The sequence below is a fragment of the Phoca vitulina genome, unplaced genomic scaffold (genome assembly GCF_004348235.1).
Source record: "Phoca vitulina isolate PV1807 unplaced genomic scaffold, GSC_HSeal_1.0 scaffold4, whole genome shotgun sequence".
Lineage (NCBI taxonomy): Eukaryota > Metazoa > Chordata > Mammalia > Carnivora > Phocidae > Phoca > Phoca vitulina.
The window spans coordinates 36,297,930-36,320,807 of NW_022589707.1; the positions used below are offsets into that span (position 1 = coordinate 36,297,930).

General features: G+C 38.3%; 1 protein-coding gene and 1 pseudogene across 3 annotated transcripts in view; one reads left to right on the forward strand and one right to left on the reverse strand.

Annotated features, from left to right (window-relative positions):
• BBS9 (Bardet-Biedl syndrome 9) overlaps positions 1-22,878 on the reverse strand; it is a 448,772-nt gene that overhangs the window by 108,457 nt on the left and 317,437 nt on the right. The gene's annotated exons all lie outside the window — the stretch shown is intronic.
• LOC116630882 lies at positions 11,211-12,557 on the forward strand (annotated as a pseudogene).

The window sequence follows — 22,878 nt, forward strand, 5'->3', positions numbered from 1 at the left end:
TTACCATTAAGTTTATGTGATGAATGTTATAAAGCCTGTAATTTAACTTTAAAATACATCATCATAGAAAAGGTCATATGATGTAAGCAGGTGAGTCAGTTTAAACTACACTCCAGAGCAGGTTCTCAACCTTGTCACTAATGACATTTGGGGCCAAATAATGTTTTGTTGTGCTGGCCTGTCCTGGGCACTGTTAGAAGTCTAGCAACACTCTGGACTCTATAAACTTGATGTCAATAGCACCCTCCCCCCGAGTTGTAGCAACCAAAAATGTCTTGGGACACTGCCAAATATCTCCTTAGGGGCAAAATCACCGTGGTTGAGAACCACTGCCCTAGAGTCTGAGTTTGTGCTCAAAGGAGCTACCCTTCTATAATCAGAAGCAAAGCTCACATGTCAGAGGTGACTACACAAGCACTTAAGTTATTGGTGTCTCTACCAATACCAAAGACTTTCTAATTACCATAATGAATTTCAGAAATAGGTTCTGATTAGTGAGATCAGAGGTTGGATAATCAGCATTATGGTGTTAGAAATAGATCCACTGGCAAAATCAACCGTATTAAGATATGTGAATTGGCTGAATATTTTTCCGCTCATACTTTTCTTTACATAAAAGAGGGATAAGAATCCAGGAAGACACTGAGAGGATATGGTCCAAGGCTTGAGCCTAAAAGATCCTGTGTTTTGCCTTTGGGGCAGATTTCTAGCTGATGCCCACTATGAGGGTAAGTAGATCCAAAGATTACTGTCCTACCTGCCTCAAGTGAATCTTTCCAGAAAGGTGGTATTCTAGTGCCTACAAGACATAGATTTGAGCTTCACCCAACCTACTACAGTACAGGCTGCATGAATTGTTCCATGCTTATAAATGTTTATTTAATAAATGTCTTTGTATAAGGCAAAATTTGACATGAGACTTACTTCGATTATAGCCAAGGAGAATGGTTACAGGAAAACAGTTCATTCTCATCCACCTCAAGCTTTTTGATGGCTATCATTACTTACTGAAAAGAATTTTGACATGACCAAATTGGCAAAGATAGTGTACAAGGTCAATTAAGTGCTAAGTGATAGGGATAAATGCAATTTAAGAGCTGCCTAGAAAGAACTAACAATAAGGAAAACAAATATATTAATAAAAACAACAACTTCTGCTTACTATGTGTCCACTATGGGCCAGGCACAGTCCTAAGAAGTCAATGGATATTATTCCTAAACCTTTCAACAACATTTTAGGTAATTATTATTTTTGACTTATGAAGAAATCAAGGTTCAGAGAAGTTAAGCAACTTGTTCAAAATCACACAGCAGGGGTGCCTGGGTGGCTCAATCATTAAGCGTCAGCCTTCGACTCAGGTCATGATCCCAGGGTCCTGGGATCAAGCCCCACATCAGGCTCCCTGCTCAGCTGGAAGCCTGCTTCTACCTCTCCCACTCCCCCTGCTTGTGTTCCCTCTCTTGCTGTGTCTCTCTCTGTCAAATAAATAAATAAAATCTTTTAAATAAAAAAAAATCACACACCAGTGCCCAAATTCAAACCAGGTGTGCCTAAAACCTCCAAAGCCCAAGCATTTCCCAGCCCACCACACTATAGCTTTAGATACACACACACACACACACACACTGCTAAATGATAAGCGTTATACAAATGACTATTGGGTTGAGTTAACATATGAAAAATCTATAAACAAGTCTTCCCCACCAACCTGATTTCCTGGGGATGAAGGGCCTACAGATTCTTCTGTTGGTCCCTCTTTTAAGTAAATCCACATTTGAATGTTTGAATGCCTTTGGTTCAGAAAAGCACTCACAGTGCTGAACATCACTCCTACTGTCTTCCATCTACATCTCTGTTACCTGTCTGGCCCTGGAGTCATTGAGTTTGCAACTCCTGCAATAACCACAAACTTTTCAAACATAAAACAACTACAACAAGTATGGAGAAACAGAAATCGCCCACATGACAAATGATTAAATCTGAATCTGGGCTCTGGTCCTGTCCCACCACTCCCTGTAGTTTTTGACACCATTAATCTCTTTAAATTTCAGCTTTCTCCTTCATAAAGGAGAGGTATTTGCTGTGGAGCTCAAATGAGATGCAACATAAATGTGTTTGTCACAACACCTAGCACATTGTAAGCACTCAATAGAGCTTAGCATTGTTACTGTTATTATTATTTATTGTTCTCTGGCTAAATACCCAACCAACGAACCTTTTATTAAAACAAAAAACTATTACATACAGTAACAACCCCTCCCTTTGCCTTTTCATCTCTAGTTTACAGTCTCAATAACTTCAGCATCTCTTCATGGGATTGATTTAGCCCACAGGTTATATAATTATTTACCAACATGTGTAGCATACTTCCCACACCCTACACTTTCAAAGCACCTGTATGTCCCCTTCCATTATATCCATCACATTCAGAATTACTTGTTTGATCATTTTAAGCTCTGGGAAGGGAGGAACTGTGTTTTGTCTTATTTACTGCTGTGTCCCCGCCACCTAGTACAGGGCCTAACACATAGCAGGGATCAACAAATATCTGAATTGAACTGAAGTAAACTCCATCTGGCATATCTTGGAAAACTAGCATCTTGGCTTAACACTACTATCTGAAGCTTCTCTCAGAAGTAGAGCTAATGCCTAGCATACCAGTTGTGACGCCCAACAAATAGCACATTTCCTTAATTCCATAATGCACTTTGCTTGTTAGGTGCCCCCAGACACACCCATTCTAATGATTTTCAAATCATAATGTGTCTTATCTCTTTGTTCATTTAATGTGCTAATTTTACCTTTTATCTTCAAAGGTAATCAAATCAACAATGTGGCTTAAAATTAACATATTAGGGGCTGGGTAAAACTAACATATTAGCCACCTGGGTGGCTTAGTCTCTTAAGCATCTGACTCCTGATTTCAGCTCAGGTCATGATCTCAGGGTTATGGGATCAAGCCCCACATTGGGCTCTGAGCTGGGCATGGAGCCTGCTTAAGATTCTCTCTCCCTCTGCCCCTCCCCTCTTCCCCATCTCTAAAAAACAGAAACAAAAAATCTTAGAATCTATTAAATATATTTTTGTTTGGTATTTTGTTTGGAATCATACCTCCCAATGCCAGGGTCTTCATCCAGTTCCCAGAAAATAACTGTTCCCAGGGCATTCCTTAGCTGTCCTTTGTGGGGCACTCTCTCTTCTTTTCTTCTTTTTTTAAGCTCTTATTTAAATTCCAGTTAATTAACATACAGTATAATATTAGTTTCAGGTGTACAATACAGTGATTCAACATTCCATACAACACTGGGTGCTCATCACCACAAGTATACTCCTTAATCCCCAACACCTATTTAACCCATCCCCGCCACTCACCTCCCCTCTGGTAACCATCAGTTTGTTCTCTATAGTTAAGAGTCTGTTTCTTAGTTTGTGTCTCTCTCTCTCTCCTCCCTTTGCTCATTTGTTTCTTAAATTCGACATATGGGTGAAATCATACGGTATTTGTCTTTCTCTGACTTAATTCACTTAGCATAATACTCTCTAGCTCCAACCATGTCATTGCAAACAGCAAAATTTCATTCCTTTTTATGGCTGAGTAATATTTCATTATGTATATGTATATATATATATATATATATATGTATATATATATACACACACACACATACATACATACATTATATATATGTATATAATATAAAATATACAAACACCATCTTCTTTATCCATTCATCAGTCAATGGACAGTTGGGCCATTTTCATAAAGGTCCCCTCAGCCTTCCCTGCACTTCCCAGTGGGACCTAATGTAGGCCAAGCATGAGTTCTTTCATATGGTCTTCATAACAAAATTGTGCAGCAGAGTTGCTAGATTCACTCTGGTCATGATGAAACTGAGGCCCTTTCTGAAAGGTTTGAAAGACTGACTGTCCACAAACACGCAGCCAGATTCAAACCCAAGTCTGTCTAGTCCTAAAGTCCGTGTTCCTCCACTGCACCCCGTTGCTACAGAACCTTAGCTCCGTGGAGCTAGAAAATTCACTTCTGCTAATTTTTCACTAATTTTTAAAAATTTAATTCTGCTTTCTTATGATTTCAATGAAAAAATCCATTTTGGGAAGGTAATAAAGTATATTTCTTATTAATAAAGGGTAAGATTGATTTACCCTAGTAAATATTTGTGAGATAGTGACTTTTTCACAATTACAAAAGCAATTTTTAATAACTATTTTCAAAATGATCTTGAGCTACAAAACTAGCCAAAAGATAGTAAATATCTATGTACATTTCTAATAAAGACTAGAATAACATAAAAAGGAAAAGGATCCACAATGGTTTCAGTCCTGGCATCAATATTCTCATTTAAAGTTTCCCCTTTTAAACAAAACATACAAATAAAAACAAAAACAAAACAGGTAGAAAAACAAAAGAAAAAATAATTTTTTTGCCTCAACAAAAAAAAGGGAGAAAAAAGCAAAAAAAAAAAAAATTACAAACACAAGCAAATAAATGTGGTATATATTAAAATGAGATCTTTTCTTGAAATGTCCAAGTTTGGATTTGATAGGATGAGAGGTCCCTCTAAATCCAAAACCTCTCTTTTCTTCCCTCTAAGTAGCTGAAATAGATTGTATGAGGAAGATTGTATCTGACGAGAGAGGTATGGGTTGCAAACTAGTTCTTTTTAGTTTACTTAAATCAAACAGGTGCCACAGCTAAATGAGAATCCTCTAATAGAGTCCATTTACCAGAAATCTGAATCCATTCTCAGGGAATAACAAAAGAAAAAGATTATCATCACACCAGGAACTGATTCACACAGCCACTTTTTGTTTAAACTCTTGGTATTAATATCCAAAGATGTGATAACGAGCTGAATTTGGATAAAATAACAGGTATCACAACAACTACCCAGAGGAGAGATTTAAAATCTGGGGATAGATGCCATGTTGGCACTTGTGGCCTGCATGAGTGATGGGAAAGATTATAGTTTAGCTTGTGAACCCTCAGGAAGCAGTTCTTTGTTTCAGCTCTCCAGAGTTTTACCCTGCAGCCATCATTTTAATTCTCCTAAGAACACCTTAGAAAAGTAGGGTTTAACAGTCCTTAGAAAAATTATGGTTTGATGATTAAAAAATAGTATTAGGAAAGATTATACATGTTATTAGGGAACTGCTCACCACAAGAGTTCCAGGATGTCAGAAATCCATTCTGGCAGAAGAAAGGGAAAACATAAATGTTGCATAAAAAGAAACTGATATGAGAGCATAGGTGTGGTTAGCCGGAAGAAAGAGATTTTGAAGTTGGTAGTGGTAAGTGTCTCCATAAAATGGGATCATAATCTGGCTTTATTTTGACTTTCTCTTTTCTCAGAAACTTAGTAATTTTCTTCGCTATCACCGTTTTCTAATTTGTATAGGTGATTTCATGTATAGCTTATAGTCTACCACATCTCTGACATTGATGATTATTTTCCCTGTGATCACTAAGTTGTGATACTGGGACATCAAGTTGAGATGTTATGTTAAAAGGGACAGGAGGGGCAAGTGAAAGGAGAGCCCTGAGCCTCTACCTAACTCTTTCTCAGTTTGGGCATAAGGTTTCTGTTCCCTAATGATTGAGAAAAAGACAATTAATAAAGGACAAGGACCCAGACATATCAACTGGCCACTCTGGCCAGAGCTACTGGGAAACCGGGGACCAAAGTATGGTCATGGATGAAAGGGGAAAAGAAATGGCCCAGACAACTTCTTCAGCAGCAAAAATCTGCCTTCGGCTCAGGTCATGATTCTGAGGTCCTGGGATCGAGCCCCCTCCTGGGCTCCCTGCTCAGCGAGGAGCCTGCTTCTCCCTCTCCCTCTGCCTGCCACTCCCCCTGCTTGTGCTCTCGTTCATTCTTTCTTTCTCTCTCTCTCTCTGTCAAATGAGTAAATAAAGTCTTAAAAAAAAAAAGATTGCTCGGTATGTTAGAAACACAAGGCCTTCGACTTAACAGTTTGATTCCCAGTTTTGCTGTTTCTCCAAATATTCTTAATATATTCCAAACTGAGACCTACTATTCCACTAATTTATAAGGAAAGAATATAATATCAGTATCTTGTCTGGAAAAAAAATAGCATCTGGAACAAATTTCTGTTTAAGAAATGAGGATACCAATGGATTACAAAGAATCTTTGGCATATGTCCTTAAACAAAGAATATTTTGTCAGATTATACAGGAGTAGAGGGGACATTCAATAGTTGGGTTCAAAGGATTTTCAATATCAAAAAAATTTATAGAAAGAACTTTTGCTTTCTGTAACGCTGGTATTGAATTTCAATTTCTAAAATAAAACATGTCGTTGACTTCGGACATGCACATGATGAGGAGAAAGGGTAAGACATCAGTGAACAAGTCACAAATTCAACTTGTTCTCAATAAAAGATCTTACTAGCTAAGACAATGAAGCATGTTTTCTTGGCCGGTAAGAGCACCAGTGAATATCAGCTCTGATCTCAAGCAGCTAAAGAGATTAGGGGAAAGAAAAAGGCTTCCCCAGAGAATCCCACGGTTCATCTGAACAATTACCAGGGCCACCTCTGAACAGGCAACTTCTGCAGAAAGACAGAAGTTACTGAGATTTTTTTCAGCATCTATAAAAACAACAACAATAACAAGTTGGCTTCTATGGTGGGTGAGGGAAAAGAGTAGGATCTCAGCCTTGTCCCCCAAACCTCACAATTCTGAACAAACCTATGCCTTAAAAATCTACACAATTAAAAGTTAGTCAAGGATCCCCGAATATATAAAAAAGTACTGGAGAAATCTATTCACTTTAAAGAATAATAGTTAACAGACTCACTTTCATGTTCAGCAATTCTCTAAATGCACTAAAACCAGAATCTGATTTAAAGAAATTTTGTTTCTTTACAGCTTTTTCTCAGAGAACACTGATACAGCCCCAGAGGAGATACTTGGCCTGCTGGCTCCCTCACTTCCAGGGGCTCTCTGTGGGGCTGCCCCTGACCCATATATCCATGAGGAGATCATGTACAGCCCATTTGAATAATACGAATGGGCTCCTGTTTGTAAGGTGAACTGCTCCAAGACTGCCCCTGATTGTAAGCTGAAAAACAAGTTAGCCTAGAAGATTCAGACTGAGTGAAAAACTGCCCCAGATTCAACTTTGGCAGGGAGTCTTGAGCTAAAAATTATATCCCTGAATTTTGGAGAGGACAGAGACCACTTTGGTGTTCCCCTACACATCCCCCCAACCCCTGAAAGAGCATAAAAAAAGATTAGTTTCCAAAGTTAGGAAATCAGGCTTCAACCCACCATTGTGTGGTCATAAGAATTACACCCAATTACTCATGAGTCATAAGGCACTGGATTCAATCAGTGAATGAATTCATCTTTTTTCCAGTGGCTATCTCTACTGCACCAAAGAACTGGCAAAAATGAACAAGTTGGGAAAAGTGAGCCACTGGCCTTCTTAAATTCACACCTAATCAACTACTTAATTTTGGATTTGAATGTATCAACTAATTTGACCATATCTTCCCACTCTCATCAAGGCTGATTATTCACTACATCCCACCACGTCCACCTTATACAGACCCAGAAGAAAAATTCCTCTCAGTATTAGGGAAGTCAATCCGATATTGAAAAACCAAACAACAACAAATAAACAAGCACACAAAAAACTAAAACAAGAAAAAGAAGTGTCCTCTGTTTCTTTAAAACATTAAGAATCTTTTAAACGGATGTGATTCCAATTTTGTACTGACTAGAGAGAAGTCAAATCTGTGGCCCATGTCTAGCAATGTAGGAGTATTTTATATATATTTTCATCCAGACTGCTTGAGACTTACTGAGAAATCTACTTTGATTTAACTTACCTTTTTTTTTTTTTTTTTAAGACTGTCCTGGGTACTACTGGGCTGCCTTATGACTAATTAACAAGTGCAACTTCTGGGGCGCCTGGGTGGCTCATTCATTAAGCATCTCCCTTCAGCTCAGGTCATGATCTCAGAGTCCTGGGATCGAGCCCCACATCGGGCTCCCTGCTCAGCGGGAGGCCTGCTTCTCCTTCTCCCACTCCCCCTGCTTGTGTTCCCTCTCTCGCTGTCTCTGTCAAATAAATAAAAAATCTTAAAAAAAAAAAAAAAGTGCAACTTCTTGCTAAATTTGATTTAAGTGGTTCATCCAAGGCGGAGCACAATAAAAACAGTCTCAATTCAGTTAAAGTAACATCAGTAATGTTTAGGTCTCAATCCAATAAGTCTCATTTCAAAACATTTTCTCCATATCACCTTAATACTAATGCCAAGCACCTGCTGATCATTTACTATGCGCCTGATACCTTCCCTCAGAAAGAAGATTCTTGTATTTGAAAGCTTAAAGGTAACACTGTGTAAAAGTTTAAGTTGAGATCAAACTAGCATCTATTAAACCAAGGAAAATATCACACAGTACTAAATTCAGTAGTAAACTTCAAAGTATTTCCTGTAAATGATCTTGATGAGCTTAAAAAATGAAGGCTGGAGTTGTTAGGAGAGACTCCCTGGAGGTTGGAGAACCTAAATTTGTTGTGTTGAAGAAGACTGTAGGTGATTCCAAGCAAGGTATGTACGCCAGTGAAGGCACAGAGGTAAGACTCTGTTTTCATGGGCTAATGACATCATGTTTTCCTAAAGCAACGAAGAGACCCATGTGAAAAAAAAAGCAAAAGTTATAGGTTAGAAACTTTTGGAAAATCAATTATGTGAGGACATAACAATCAAATCAAAGACTTGAGCTTTGTGATTACAGTGTCCAAAAAGAGTGCCCAGTCTTTCCATCTAGGGCCAGGTCAATATTGAAAGTAACTACTTCTCTTTATGAAGTATAAAGATTTCCTGCTCAAGGCCAAGGACCAGATTATTTTAAGATAGGCTACCAATTAGCAAATATTTCAGTCTGTGTTTAAGCTATTTCCCAGAGAAAATAAAGGTGTTTATTCTTCATTTAGAATTCATGACTTACTCGAGCTATGAGATTAAAATGTAAAACTGCCCCTTCTCTTGATTTCTATCCAGAATCTGGTTTACTAATCCACCTTTAGAATGGAGATAAATAACATACTCTAATCTAAAGGAAATGAATAAATCCCATTTCCATTCCAGAACAGCCCAGAAACAGAAACAGTAAAGTGTGTATGGCCCAAACAACAAAAGGGTCTTATCCTCTAAAAGCCATTGAAGCACTAATGTTTTAAATCCCAACATTTCTGCCAAAGTCTATAGAACCTGGAAAGATACAGGTTTAATACCATATAATTTCAACTGAACTGGAAATAGTGTGGTTTCTAACATAGTTTCAGCAGACAAATTTAAGCCTGGCTAACTCTTAAATTGAAAGAAACATATTCTAAAATTAGTAATTAGGAGAGGGAAAAGACCAGTATAATTAGAAGCTCTAAAACTTACTACTAAACATAACGTTATTTCCAGGATATCCCTTTTTGTCTCAATTATACAACCGTATTTTCTATTCTGAGCCATCCTTCATGGCATCTCATCTATGTTATTAGTTAAACTTAAAAAATAGGCCACCACAGCTTTTGGAAACAGATCCCTTTTTAAAATCTGGATTAAAAAAGAAAAGAGAGTTACAACCAAAAGACCAATCACAATGGGATACATGAGTATCAGTGATGTACTTTTTTCCTCCCATTCAAGGCAACATGGTAGTCAACCAACAGGGAGACCCTTTCTCTCCCACTCAGTAAGCACCTGCATATGACCAGAGGTTCCTCTATTTCCCTAACTCTTACTTTCTCACTCTCTAAAATGAGTACAAACCATACTTGTCCATTTTCTTCAAGAATATATGAGAATTGAGAAGACATTTGTTTTTTTTTTAAGAATGTTAAATTCTGAGATAGAAAAATCACAATTTTAGCCACCAGCCCTGTGCTTACACTCTAATCTCTGCTTTACCTGATATAATTCACTACTAACTTCTACTCTAGCTGCTGCTTCATATATTTATATAATAGTTCCAGATATTGATATTAATAAGCCAATGTTCCAACAAAAAGTGTCCCTATTTGCAGGGTGCACATCCCTCCCAAGTTTACTACTAACAATAACTGCCTCAAAACCTCAGCATCATATTTAACTCATAATTCCTCCTTTATCCACTTAAATATTAAGTAAGTCACCAAGGACTTTCAGTTCTGCCTTCAAAATATCTCCCTGTATGTACTCCTTCCTCTCCACTCCAACCACCACTATCCTCCGCAAATCGCCTCTAGTTCACTGACGCAGAGTTCAGGTAAACTGAAAAAGAGGAGAAAAGATCACTCAGACTGTGCCGGAGAGAGTGATTATTAGTATTTTAGGAAATACCTTCTCAGACAATTCTGAAACTAGCTCCACATACACAGATATGTATACAAGTTTACATGAATGTGATCGTATTTTAGATGCTTTGCTTATTTTATGCAACATTATACAATAAATCAATAATAAATACAATAAATATCATACCACATAATTTAATTTTAAATATAATTTTCTATACTTGTATTTCCTAACTGCTCTATTCCTCATTTTATAGAAAAGAAATACATGTGTGGAAGTTATAGGTCTTGCCCATGCTATGGAATAATTTAGTAACAATACTCAAAGTCTCCCCAGTCTTGCCAGTGTTTATCTTACCTAATCTCAACTTATACTAACTCTCCTATATCAGCCTTTTTATCAAAAATAATTTGGTCCACTCATCATTTCTCAGACACCTCGAGTATCTCCACTAACATACATTAACCTATACTCTTCCTTCTGCCTATAAATCCTTCTTAATCTCCACTTAAATGTGTGTCCTTCCCTCAAAATTAAACATAAGCTTTGCCTTCATTTATGCATTCATGACTCATTCATTCAACATATATTTACGCTGTATTATGCCCCAGTGCTAAAGATTCAGAGTTCAACAATACACACACCAGCCCTGACCCTAAGCAATTTAGCCACTAATGATCAAGAAAGACAACTATACAAGTAATAACACAAAACTGTGATAAACATTAGGTAAAGGTGCATGGCAGAGACCTATGGGGCAGCCAATAGGAGAACTTCCTCTGTGAAGCTTGAAAAGACATCCTGGTCCAGTTCTGATCTCCTAGATCAGAATTCCTCTGTCATTTATTTATTTATTACCTATACTATTCATTTTGAAACTTAATCTATGCTCTCTTATACCATAATTTACCTTTGGGGTATATGTTCTTCTTCTCTATTTAAACAATTAGTTTCCTTACAAATGAAGAACTTGTTTTATCCTTCTTTTGTGTTCTTAGAAATTAGTACAGAGCCTTGCAATAAGCAATAGTGTATTGTTACTGTCACTGCTAACACTGAGAAATAAGAATTTGTCTATGACTAGAAACTGCATGTTTCTAATAGTTTGGAATAATTTTTATCATTTGCAGCTTCCTCATATTCCTAATCTGTTTCTAGAGTTCAGGTGACTCTCTACCGAGACTTTCCTCTCTAGTACACTCATGAGCACTAGTACATGAAAACAATGCTGTGACTCCTCTTCCCTTTGGCTGTGTTGGGCTAGAAGTCAGTAAGCTTGGCACCCAAGGGTCTGAAACCCTTCAAAAAAGACAGAACTGCTTGCAATATCATACAGCCATGCCCTGAACCTGCCCTGATTGGTTTGCTTGATAATACTGGTTTTAGGAATATAACTTACTAGTAAATAGACAGTAAAATAACATCATCAATCAAGAATAAATTATGTTTCTCTTTTTCGTGACGCCTCGGAGGCGGCAGGCTGCTCCAGCATGAAGCTGAACATCTCTTTTCCAGCTGCTGGCTGCCAGAAATCATTGAAGTGGACGATGAACGCAAACTTCGTACCTTTTATGAGAAGCGTATGGCCACAGAAGTTGTTGCTGATGCTCTGGGTGAAGAATGGAAGGGTTATGTGGTCTGAATCAGTGGTGGCAATGACAAACAAGGCTTCCCCATGAAGCAGGGTGTCTTGACCCATGGCCGTGTCCACCTGCTGCTGAGTAAGGGGCATTCCTGCTACAGACCAAGGAGGACTGGAGAGAGAAAGCGCAAATCTGTTCGGGATTGCATTGTGGATGCCAATCTCAGTGTTCTCAACTTGGTCATTGTAAAAAAGGGGGAGAAGGATATTCCTGGACTCACTGATACTACTGTGCCTCGTCGCCCGGGGCCCAAAAGAGCAAGCAGAATCTGCAAACTTTTCAGTCTCTCTAAAGAAGCTGATGTCCGCCAGTATGTTGTGAGAAAGCCCCTAAACAAAGAAGGTAAGAAACCTAGAACCAAAGTGCCTAAGATTCAGCGTCTGTTACTCCACGTGTCCTCCAGCACAAATGTTGGTTTATTGCCTTGAAGAAACAGTGCACTAAGAAAAATAAGGAAGAGGCTGCAGAATATGCTAAACTTTTCGCCAAGAGAATGAAGGAGGCCAGAGAAAAACACCAGGAACAGATTGCCAAAAGACGGAGGCTGTCCTCTCTGAGAGCTTCTACCTCTGAGTCCAGTCAAAAATGAGATTTTCTAAGAGTGACAAATAAATAAGATCAGACATCAAAAAAAAAAAAAGAATAAATTATGTTTGATGGAAACAAAAACATCCTACTTAAATAGCTCCAAAAAACATTAATAACTTTGCTTCTGTTGCTGATTTTTAAGGATAATCTATATTGACTATTTTGCAGACATGTCAAGATTGTCTAAACGAAGTATGACGGATTGTATGTCTACAAACAGTCATATAAAGCAAAATATCTGGCTCTAATGAATCATGTTCTGATTTATGTAGAATGAAAGAAATAAAACAAACAAAAAACCTAGAATAATCTCTCAGGTAAAAAAAAAAAATTACAAATAAATTGCTAACAAACCTTCTTGATTGTTTTGACTAAGTCAAAGCTTCCAATAAGAACACCTCTTATTCTGAAATAAAACTATATTTAATGTATTTTTTTGTTTCCCTTACTAAATATTTGAAATTCTTACTCTTTTTTCAGTTAAATAATTCTAAGTTTATTGCACCTTGCATCAGCTACTATATTCTACATGATAGAATTCTGTAAGTATTCTATAAGAAATGTAAGAATTAGTATGACCATACCAATCCCATAGTCAGAAAACTACAGTGGCTCCCAATTGCTTCGCAAATGAATAATGAAATTATAAAACCTGACATGTTTCTAAAAACCCTAACTTTTCCTTTAACCTAGAGGTATAACCTAAGCCCAAGAATAGACTTCGGAGGTCAGAAAGTCCCCTGAGGGGTGCCTGGGTGGCTCAGTTGTTAAGCGTCTGCCTTCAGCTCAGGTCATGATCCCAGGGTCCTGGGATCGAGCCCCACATTGGGCTCTCTGCTCGGCGGGAGGCCTGCTTCTCCCTCTCCCACTCCCCCTGCTTGTGTTCCCTCTCTCGCTGTGTCTCTCTCTGTCAAATAAATAAAATCTTAAAAAAGAAAAAAAAAAGAAAGTTCCCTGAAACTAAAAGTAACATTTTGGGTGATTTTATGTATTTTTCTAGAGGAAAGAGCCCAAAGCTTTCAGAGTCCCATTGGAGTCTCTGACCTCAAAAAAGGTTCACAAGTATAATTTTAATATTCCCCTTTCACCACCTCCATCATACTTAATGGCCCACATCCATTATTATTTCACAGATCTGGAATTTCTAGCAGTCAAGAAAACCTACCTGCTGCCTCGAAGCAAGAGACATATGATTTCCTTCACTTAAAACACCCTAACCCTCACAAAGCTCTCTTTGAGATTCCCTCCTCCGCCAATCCATCCTACCAGATCTCACTGACCCAACTCACCCCAATGTATCAGAGTTACCAATCTTCAACTGTTGACAGATGACACAGCTAACTAACTGGTTAAGGACACCAGGCCAGTCCACTTGAATTGTGGGCAAATGCGTTCACAGCGGTTTTTCTGGGACACATTCCCCAGGTTGCCATGTTACAAGGCCTTTTCAAGACAAGTGTTGAAATGAAACAAATAACTTGAATGATAAAAACTGTAAGCATCCAAAGCTGGAATAATAAGGTATTTTAAGGCAGGTTGGGTCCTACATCACCCTCTATGTCATACCATATCAGTATCCAGCTCCAACACTTATAGGATAATTTTCAGCTCTAAAATGAATCCCAATAAAAATCTGTCTTCAAATCTACACAATAGCAATTAATGTTAAAATTCATAAATAATATGTGCAATCTTAAGTGAATGAAGTAAATGTTGCTTTTCGCCCTTTGTTATTACTTCAATTTTACTTTAGGGCAAGTTACTTGACAAATCTAACAGGCAACCCAAACTATTTTTAGGAACTTAGCACGACATAAGTGACAAATAAAACAAATTTCCACATCTCACGTCAAATGTTTCCAACTTCTTGGATCTAAGAAATTTAGGAATAACGAATGAATAGCACTGCCACCCACAGAAAAGTTGAAATGTTAAATAGAAGACCTTTTGTTTTTTAACAACTATTTTAACAATTAACATGTCAGGATTAGTATTTCCTGACTTTTTTTTTCCATATCTCTCAGAAGACTGCTCTCTTCTTCCAAAAAACAAATAAAAACGAAACACAACGTAACACATCCTGTACAAGTTTCAACTGATCCTCCCTCCCATTCCTTCCATCTATTCCACTGTTAGGTCCGTGTCTGCATAATTCGTGGTTACCACGTAACTTCAATGAATTAGCTACTGCTCTTCTAGAAGCCCGCTGCTTACATCCCTTGATTAAAATGCCCATTGCCAAGGATATATCCGTCGGGAACAACCTAATGCCATAGCTTTTATTCAAAGTGCTTCCGGACACTGTACGATAAGCACGCTGAGCCAGTACCTGCCGGAGGCCCATTAAACCCATGGAATCGAGAGAATTTTTCTTACTCTTCTTAAGATTGAAATCCTGACATTCACAAAAGCTTTTTTTAAAGTGATAACCTCTATTATGAGATATTAAGGTATGGGTATGTGTGTTAATTTATATATATTTTAAAGCAGACGCACTCATGGTAAACAAATGAGGAGGAAAAAAGAAGTACTTCAGAAAGCATATATTCAAATGGGCTTTCCCTTTGGGATACATTTTCATCCTTATTCCATGTAGAAACTTATTTAGGGCCTGTAGTTCCTCTCCATAGTGAAAGGCTGACTCAATCAGTTATGGCTAGGGTAAGTATCAAAAAAATAGTGATGATGATGGTTAATATTTACTGGGTGCTTATTATAAGCATTTTGGATGTAATATTCACTTACTCCTCTCAACAGTCCCTTTGAGACCAAAAATGTACGATTATTTTCACCAACTTATGGACAAGAAAACTGATACTGAGAAACTAGATCATTTGCTTAAAGCCAAAATGCTAGTAAATAGAAGGGCCCACTTAAACCTGGGTAGTTCAACTTCAAAACCAGTGTTCTTTGTCTCTAGGCTATAATAACAGGTCCCCCTGTGAAATAATTTACCAAATTTTTAACTTCCTTTTCTATTTATAAAAATCTGAAGCTAACAGCTATCAAGACTACACCTTAGTATATGCGTTATCACTGACAATTTCAATAGATGCATAATTTGTACTTTTTTTTTAAGAACAACAAAATCTCCTGAGGAGATAAAAGATTTTTAGGTATATGACGAGACAGTTAGGGCTGGGCTTTGTATCAGTATGAGTTTAATCAAGAAAACAGAAACCACTTTGAATATTTTTAATTCAGGTATCTTAAAGTAGGGTTTAATGGGTATGGAGGGCTGAGAAGCCAGGCAGGGGGTGGGTGATGACTGATGTAACCTAGCAATTAGCAACAGCAGGAAGCTACTACCACCTCACACACTGGAGGGATGATGGGAAAAGACAGAGGTATCAGAGCCCAGGGACCTGGAATCACCAGACAGAACAATGGCAGACTTGTTCAGAGGGAGCTGGAGCCCTGGAGAAAATGCAGCCCCACATGAGATGCTGCCCAAAGCAGATGAGGACAGGGAGGAACATTAACATCAAAATTCCTGCCGCCTTCAGGTCTCCTACCAGGGCCTCCCGATTGACATGGTTCCTGAGAGATGCAGCCTGCAACCCTCTGACACAGAGCAGAGCTGGAGAGGCTAAGGAATGGCTCAGTAACCACACGGGGTTCCACCGTGGCTTTGTTACCTATATAAATAGCCAAAGTTCTGGTCCAAATAGTATCCAAGAGTAAAGATTTCCTAAACAAAAGGCCCATACATTTACCAAAGCCAGATTTTTCACATTTTAACTATCTAAAATAGAAAACAAATTATGTAAATGTTCCTTTTTAAAGGCCAACAAAATTTTATAAACATAACATTAACTCTTTCACAGACTTTGCATGAAAAACATCCTATAAGAACCAAATGCAGATGTCACCTTTAACTACAGCTTTACTTAATGGGATGTTTTGCTCATTAAATATTTGTCCACCTCTCTGTATTTATTGCCAGGCTCTCCATGAAGTTCCTTCAATTATGCAATTAGATTCTATGCTCAAGAAAACCTTAGAAGGTGGGTATTCTTGCTTCGTTTTCTGAAATATTTTGGCCAGTGTGGTCTTTTTTCCAAGGAGCTATGATGTCATCAGCAGTACACACTCCTAGCTGCCTGTCCAGCCATCATTTCTCTCGCTTCTTTCCTCACAGAATGGTGACACTCTGCCCCAAATGTGAACCTATTCCCAGATCCAGGAGATAGATCTGAATAGTCTAAGTCTAAGGGGGATGGAGAATCAGAGATTTTGCCCCCTAGGGAACATGTGGCAATGTTTCAGACATTTCTGGTCTTCATACTAAAGGGGCAGGGTGCCTACTGGCACCTGGTGAGTAGAGGCCAGGGATGCTGCTAAACATCCTATCATGCACAGGATAACTCCCACACACACGCTGCTAAACATCCTATCATGCACAGGATAACTCCCACACACACAATAAAGAGGTACCAAAACCCTGGTCGAAGCCATTGGTTCTGAAAGTGAGGTTTTTGAACCAGCATCAGCTTGATCTTAAACCCAGTATCAACTGGGAACTTGTTAGAAATGCAAATTCCCTCACTCTACCCCAACTCTGCTGAATCAGAAACTCTGGATGGGGCGACCTTATATTTTAAAAGCTCCCAGATGATTCTGATGTATGCTAATGTTTCAGGGTCACTGCTCTAACAGCTCCAGGAGCTGGCCATCTATGGCCCATGGGCCTGCCACCTGTTTCTGTAAATTTTTTTATTGAAACACAGTCAGTACCCATTTATTTACTTTTTGTCTATTGCTGTTACAATAGAAGAGCTGAACAGTTGCGACAGAGAACAAATGGACTGCAAAACCTAACATATTTACTATCTAGCCGTTTACAAAAAAGTCTGCCAATCCCTGAAGCCAATCATGGTAATTTTATCATTCTTGCCGGTTATTGGTTTAGGAAGCACTGTTCAGGAAGGCATGAGATTATGAGGAGCAATAGGATAGGAGAGGAATGTTGGCAGACATGAAGGGGGAACATTAGAGAAAGCACTGTTTATTTCTAAGGAGGAGAAACAGCAAGCATGTCTTCTTTTCACCTCTGGGTATTATACGGTCTGGATGTGCTAGCTAGAACTGCAGCAGCCATCTTGCAGCCACGGGGAAAGCCAGGCTAAAGGCAAGAACAATATTCCAGAGACAGGGGAAGTGAGAGACAGAAAGAATCTGATTTCTATATGTTAATTTTTTTTTTCCACAGTGAGGCTGTATTACATGAGTAATAAGAAAAAAAAATAAATTGAGAGGTAAAAAGACTGGATAAGAAGCCAAAAAAAAAATTTTTTTTAAAGGCCAAACCCAAATAACCACAGGCGTTTTTAATTACCTTAAGTCTATGTTTTACTGTATGTATGTTTGGACCCATAATCCATACAAATTCTAAAGTAAAACAATTCTGGTTTGAAGCAAATTAAATTTTTCCCCCAACAATAGTGAAGAATAACTATTTCCTTTTCCACTGCAACCAGAGCAATTTAAACTAACAGGCCACATTTGCAGAAATATAATCAAAGGTTTACCACAGGGAGCACACAGCACAAGCTCATTCTACTTGCAATCATTTTCTCCAAGAAATCAACAGCAACTAAAGAGACCAAAACTTAGATTTTAATCAATTCGAATTTGGGCAGCACCAAATCCAAATGAATATTTAAAATCTTAAAAGTGTGAAGAACCTCATTTTCCACCGAATATAATATAGCCCAGCACCTATCTACATAATATATAACGCAAATGGCATTGTGCTAGCTAGGTTATAGAGATACAAACACAAGACATAACCCCTGCCTTCAAGTAGCTTTCCATCTGGTGGGGAAAATGATAAATAAATACACACAGAATTATAAGACAAGGAATCATAGTATAGAAGTTTGTGTTTGTAGAAACACAGAGGGGGAGCAGATATACTAGTCAGAATCAAAGTCACAAGTGAGAAAAGATTATAGAAACTGTAATTTACCACACAAATACAAATATTTCAGAAGCTGCTGTTTGGAAAATTAATATTTTTAAATGTTGCATAGAGAAGGCTGTAAGGCTTATATTGTAAATTAATTTGAATATAATTATTTAAAATACATTAGTCTGCAGGAAACATTTTTTGGGGGGGAACATATTTTTATTTGCAAAACACTATTCTTCTTCAAAGGTCACTGTACTTGGGAGATTTATCTTCATTAATTTCTCATTATACACCTGGTAGAAGAAGATACCATCTTTCAAGACTGAAAAGGATGGTCCCAATGTCATGAAAGTCTTCCCAAGTGCAAAGAAGGGTCCATGCCAGAGCTGGAGATTAGCAGGGCCATCTAGGGTCCACACAGCCAAATTAGAGCCTGGGGTTATAGAGAGTCCAAAACCCTGTGGAACCAGGAACTAGATCAATACCCAATCAAGTCATCATAAAGAAGAGATCTAGGATGAATCATTTCACTGCATTTTGGACCAACTAGAAAAGCAATTTCTTATGTGGTTATGGTCCTATTGATTATGTTTATCATGTGGTGAATTCCATAAACAATAAAGTTTCTATGTTCACCAGAAAAGAAAAGTAAGGGTGGTTAAGGGGATGGGGCTAATGTTACCGCACGTTAGGACCTAAGGAGTCACAGGACAATTAGAAGCCATTTGGCCCAAACAGGTCAACTATAAAATCTGCTTGTCAATGCATCCTTCAATTACCTCTTTGCTAAAGAACCTCGCAAGTAGTTAACTAATGCCAGATCTGCTAGGGACAGTATGTCCATAAATACTAGCCAACCCCCAGATTATTTAACATCATGCCCTCATCTTATTAGATCTGAGAGGTCACCCAGCTTCAAGCTTATTTATTACATTTGGCCCATTTACTGGACTCCTCTCTGGGAGATATTTTCTCAAGTACTACATAAGAAATCAGTGCTACATTTTCTTCTGGAAAATGATCCTCCTTACGAATTTTGCTTTGCTATTATCCACTCTAAATATCAAAAGATAAATAAAATTCTCCATGATCAAGGTCTAGGCCTTCATCCAAGATTCTCATCTGTTCTTCATCTATTTCTTTTCTCTCAAAACTTAATAAACTCACCTGGACAACTTACTGCATTTTAGATATGCTTATTGCCTCTGAAGGAATAAAAATATAATTCGTCTGTGTAAGTCATTATTTATCATTGAGCAATCACTCCTACACCCTCTTGCTTACTTCACGAATTCTCAGTCAGAGCCTACAGAGATATGAAATGGATCAACGTCTCTCTAGAAGTTATTTTGTGAGTCAGAAGTCCTTAGAGAAAAAATGAGTTTTTATCCTGAGAAATGACGAAGAGAACAATCTCTGGGAGTGGATGATTTTAGGCACTTGTGGTCAGAAGCAATCCAGCCTGACGGAAGTCCTCAGCCTGAGCCACCATTACCCGTCTGCTCTACCAGCTGTGCAAAACCCTGGCTTACCATAAAGTCAACTTCACTGACCTGGTGGCAGTTCATGGTTTTGAAATTCCACTTTAACTGGAAATTTTCGAAAACAGTTCTGTAGCTCTGGTTTGCTGACAACCAACATTTGCAAATTTGGCAAGACACCCATCTCACCCCAGCTGCCTCCGATTTCCTGTCCCTGGGCGCAGTCTCCAGCTTGGCTGTGGGGCTCCACACAGCTAGCTCTGCCATTGCCTCTGGCAATGTGGTGTGGTGGAAGGCACAGTGGACGGAAGGTAAGGAGACCTGGGACCAGTCCTGCTTCTGCTACTAATGAGAATGCCCTTAAATTTCCTGGGTGTTGGTTTCCGCATCTCTAAGCTCCCTTCTAGCTCTAGTCAGACAGTTGTTCCATAGCAGTTAATGAGCACCTATTATGGGCTAGGAGTTTAACAACGGATATAAGCGAAAAACCCCACCCTCCAGGAGTTCATAGTCTAATGATTCTCTGATTTAATACACAGCCAACTTGCCATCTTTTATGCTAAAAAAAAGAAATGCTGCTGATAAATCCAAAATCAATTCCAACATCTAATTTTGGCCAACTCTTTTAAAACTTCTTATCCACCAACTTCTGTATAAGCAAATAGGTAACAATTTTGGAATAAATGAAAGACCATCACTTTCAAGTCTTTCTTCCCTTGTCCACTGGGACTTTCCATTTAAAAATCAAATAAAAGGAGGGGGCGCCTGGGTGGCTCAGTCGTTAAGCGTCTGCCTTCGGCTCAGGTCATGATCCCAGGGTCCTGGGATCGAGCACCACATTGGGCTCCCTGCTCAGCGGGAAGCCTGCTTCTCCCTCTCCCACTCCCCCTGCTTGTGTTCCCTCTCTCACTGTGTCTCTCTCTGTCAAATAAATAAATAAATAAATCTCTGAAAAACAAACTGAGGGTTCTAGAGGGGAGGGGGGTGGGGGGATGGGTTAACCTGGTGATGGGTATTAAGGAGGGCACGTTCTGCATGGAGCACTGGGTGTTATACGCAAACAATGAATCATGGAACACTACATCAAAAACTAATGATGTAATGTATGGTGATTAACATAACATAATAATAATTAAAAAAATCAAATAAAAGGAAGATGAAACAGGAGGAAAAGAAGCTTGGATAAGTCAACAATGAGATAATTAGCCACCGGATGACAAAAAGTTGCCTGAATTGATGCTAAATACAAAACAAAACACACTTTGTAATGATACCAGCTAAAAATCTCAGCTTATTCCACATGTGAGATATTACATTGAAAACTGATTAGAGAATAGTGTACAGGATGACAATCTAAGCACATACTCATTGCTATTTTCTGCCTCTTTTGGCTTTACGTCTTCCAAAGCCCGTTATGCTTAGAAGTCTAGTATCACTTGGAAAAGAGGGAATTCATTATTGAGCATTGGCATCATACATATCAGGAAAGGAAAAAATCTTGCTATTTTCATGGAAAACTAGAGATGAGCTACAGGAGAGAAATAAACAGGAGTGGTATGAAAGCAAAGGAAAAGAAATGGAATTTACATTAGGAGATTAGGGAAAGAGCCTATCAATAGAAAAGTAGCGTCCTTTAGAAGGTCTGGACATGATTTTTTTAAAAAACATAGGTTCTAATTTTCTACCATACAAACAATTGGTTGAGTCTCCTATATCAAGTCACTTATCTGAGAAAAAGGATGCTGGTATTCGCTGTTTACAAAAATCTAGGAAGCAAATACTAAAATGAATATGAAATTCTGAGGAAAAAATTCATGTAATTCTATATTGTCATGAAAAGGCAAAATAACACCACAATTCGGTTCAGCGAAATAAGCATTTCTGGAGGGCCTACCATGGCCCCAGGGAATTGTGCCATGTGCCAGGTCCGCAAGTTCCAAGAATGAACAAGAAATGGCCTTTACCCTTGAGGAGCTTACATTCAACAAAAACTTTCTCAGAACAAACCCAATCTAACATATCAACATCTTATTAGTTATGGTAACTAAAGTCTCCTCAAATATGCTAAGTATATACTCTTGAGAAAAAGAAGATATCTCTGTAAGAAAATCAAGACAACACAGTCAGCTGATTCATTCAAGGGCACACAATGAAGAACAATGGAAGCAAATAAAAGAGAGTAGGGTGCTTTGAGTCATAAACCTGGGTTACATGCTTTCTGGAAGCACAAAGGGCCCCGCAGCTTTTCTTTCCTTTTCTTTAGTCTTTTGTAACAGCTGGGAAAGTTCTGGGGTAAGGTGCCTGGTCCAAAAAAGTTACTGTTTTGGCTTTGCTTAGTTTTGCAAAAATAAAAAGTCTTTCAAAAAGACTTCACATTTTTGTAGTTCATTTAACCCCCCAGATATTTTCCCATTTTGTCAACCATTTCACTTTATATCTTAGTTGAGAAACATCTTCCGCCCTCTCATCAATTGCTTTACTATTTCACATTTAATTTGGTAATGATATCCCTTCCGTCTGTAAAGAGACAGGACTTTATGATATAATACATATCAAAGATATTTAGCCAAATAAAACTGATGTCAATTGGAAAAGCAAACCTTAAGATAAAGTCCAAGATCTTGTTATCCAAAAACATGCAGGGATGTCTGCACATACTGACTCCACTGACCACTCTGTAGGTCTGAACCAAATGAATGCAATAGAAGATAGACTGCTCTTGTCTGGGATGCCATAAATTGTAACTCATATTGATTTTTCTCCCCTAGCTGGGAAGAGAGATCTGTGTTTGCAAAACAGTGCATTCACCGGTCCTTCTATTGTGCCTCAGAGTCTACCAATGAATCACTGGATGGGGTGATGACCAGTTTGACACTACCTTACCAATGCACATTCAATCTATTCCACTGTGATAACTGGTTATTAAT